We start from the raw sequence: 2,957 nt of genomic DNA, 5'->3' as shown, positions 1-2,957 counted from the left end.
TCTCTCTCTCTCTCTCTCTCTCTCTCTCCCTATCTCTCCCTAAGCCCATTACTCTCCCCTCCCTCTCCTCTGCATGCCATATGCAACTCCTTCACTACGGAATGTAGTTATGCAACAAATAAACGTCAGTTCGAAGATCCACACAGAAAATTTGGACTAACACGGCGTGTTGGATCTTGTAGCTGGCGTCATGCTCCACTTCTCAAACTGTATGCTTTTGGTGTGCTCCCATGTCTTGACATATCCTGAGGTAAAGTTGTTATTGGGACCGCTAAATCTGTTAGGAAAAAGGTCAAACCTTTAAGGTTGTTTGAATCTAAGGAAAGTCTAACAGTTCAGTGGGTGGCAATGCTAACAGAGCCAAGCGACTGCTCTGTACGTTCTTTGAGCTTACAACTTGGGTTGGTTAATGTCATTTGAATCAAAGCGTTGATAAAGTGTTAAACCAACATCATTTTCACCATTTTTCACTATTTGAATCAACACCTTTAGCAAGGCAATACGAGTTGATTAGAACGAGATATATCTGAATGCTTGAAGTTGTCATCTCTGACTCTGATATTGACGTGTAATGACTAGCCAACCTTCACGGTCGTGAGCTGCCGTTCCACATTCTGCCATACCCAGACCAGTCCATATTCTTATGTTGTCCATCTATGTTACTTTGTCTTCCTCTGGCTCTCCTGCCCCACATTCTTCCTTCAAGCACCTCTTTCACAATGATCTGGTGTCATTTTAAGGGACCAAAGTATAGTATTTTTCTGCATTTTCATTTCATTAAAGAGATATTTCAGTGCTCGAGTCAGCATACACTCCAAATAGGACGTTCTGAACTATAAGAACTCATGAAATACCCTCACCCTTTTCCTTGTTTCCGTCTCCTTTGTTTCTTAAGAAATTAAGTAGGTGGTTGGCGGGTGCTCTGGTGTGGTTTGCTCCTTCTTTCCTATCAAATATCTATCGTCCTTATCTCCCCTCCTCCTTTTTTGTGCTTGTTACCCGCTAGTAACACCTCTAATCTAAGGCACGTATATGACCTTATTGTGTTGCAAGTGCCGTACAACACTTTACTAAATCTAAACGAAATTAAAGGAGTCGAACCCTGTTCCATCACAACATAACTGGTTGGGTATCCTGCCCCATCAACTCGGAGCCCAGGAGCTCTGTGAGTCACTGCAGGGTCGTAGGGGTCCTCCAGTACTGATGTGACATGAGATAGCGGCCAGAACTCCTGTCAAACGTGAAATCAACAAGTACCCGGGGCCGATTCTTCTGGGAGTTACGGCGTGTTCAAGAAAGTAACAACGTCCCGCGGACAGAGACGAGAGAAAATAACACCCCATGGAAATTGAGGGACATGAAAAATAATAAAACCTAGCGGCCGTTTCATTTCCGGTTGTGTATTTGTGTATCTCCCCGCGACCAATGGGAAGCGGCCGCAGCAATCACGCGGGGAGCTCAGAACACTAATATTTGGGTAAAATCAATCAGGCGGGGGCTGCCGGCCGGCTTTCGCGCTGTCAAGACAGGGTGCTGTTTGACTTGACCGTTTCATATTCATAGCGAGGCCCGGGCAATAGCCCCGTGATGACGTGGGGGTGATGGGGAGAGGAGATGGTGATATTTTAGTCTGAGCAATTGTTGTTGTCCTTTGAAGAGATTGGGGGAGGGGGAAGAGTTTGAATGTGTGAGTGTGCTTTTTAGGGGAGGGGAGGGGTTGGGGGCGGGGGGAGGCGAGATGGAGAAGAAGGAAATTGAGGAAAAAAAGGTAGGGTTGCCGGTCGAAAAGAAAGAAAACCAAAAAAAAAAAAAAGGGGAGGGGGGGGTGCTTTGAGATCACGTTTACACTCATTTCTTACATTCTTTTTTCAGTTTTTAGAGTTTATGGGTTTTTTATGACGTCTGTGGCGAGATTTAATGAAAGGAAATGAATTTTTGAAAATGGAAATAAAAATCGGAATGTGGAAATCAGAAGGAGACATCAAGGAAGATGAAAACATTTGGGGGACGTAAAAATCCAATGGGAAATGCCGCAATCCAGAACGTTCTAGAATAGTTAAAAATGTTAATAGGATAGATAAACAGTACAATTTCATATTAAAGATTTATGTTTCAAAACGTTGCATGAAAGGTTCATCATATTGGCAGTATATACTTTTAACATTTCAATATATTACACACATCATAGACTGATTGCAAGTGTTTCACGTCTCCATGGTAACGACCCAGACCAATTAGGAAGCAGGCGGCTTTTGTCTTGTCTTTTTTCTGGTAAATGTTTTACGGCGCTAGCAACTGTATTATGTCATATGAGTGCACGGGACACATTAAACCTTTTCAGTTGGTAGGAAATTTTGAATTTTGTCCGGGTGGCAGCCGAAGCCTACTCTTATCGATTTTGGACCCCCAAGGGATCTTTAACCTGTGCAACTTGCACACGAGCCTCCGAGATTTTTCGCCCTTGTCCGAGAAGGCTAGGTGTAGATCTTTGATCCTACCAGGAGATCAGAGGTGTGGCTGAAAGACAACAGTAAGAAGGTGTCAAGGAATAGCAGTAGAAAGGCTGCAGAAAGAGTCAGGAGCCCAGAAGAGGGGGCAAAAGAGGTGAGGGGGTGGGGGCAGAAAGTGGAGAGGAAAGCAGACAACAGAACATTGCTAGAGAGCAGGAAAGGAGGTAAAAGGAGACAATTTTAGAGAAGAAAAATGTTCCGTTGCTATCGGGATTCGAACCCGGGACCTTTGAATAACAGGCCAACACCTAAAACTCTAGGCCACGAGACCCCATCTGGCCTCGTCTATCAAGTGAAACGCCTTGCAAGTGGGATACAGCATGCTGGCAGAATTAGACTAAAATATTCTCACAAAATAGTGAGCAAAACTAACAACTTTTGCGTCTTCTACTTCCAACTCCCACCCCCCAAATTCCTCTCCTCCCCCAAAAATTACCCATTACCCCC

Source organism: Aplysia californica, unplaced genomic scaffold (genome assembly GCF_000002075.1).
Source record: "Aplysia californica isolate F4 #8 unplaced genomic scaffold, AplCal3.0 scaffold01826, whole genome shotgun sequence".
NCBI classification, from domain to species: domain Eukaryota; kingdom Metazoa; phylum Mollusca; class Gastropoda; order Aplysiida; family Aplysiidae; genus Aplysia; species Aplysia californica.
This window is presented reverse-complemented; position numbering follows the sequence as displayed.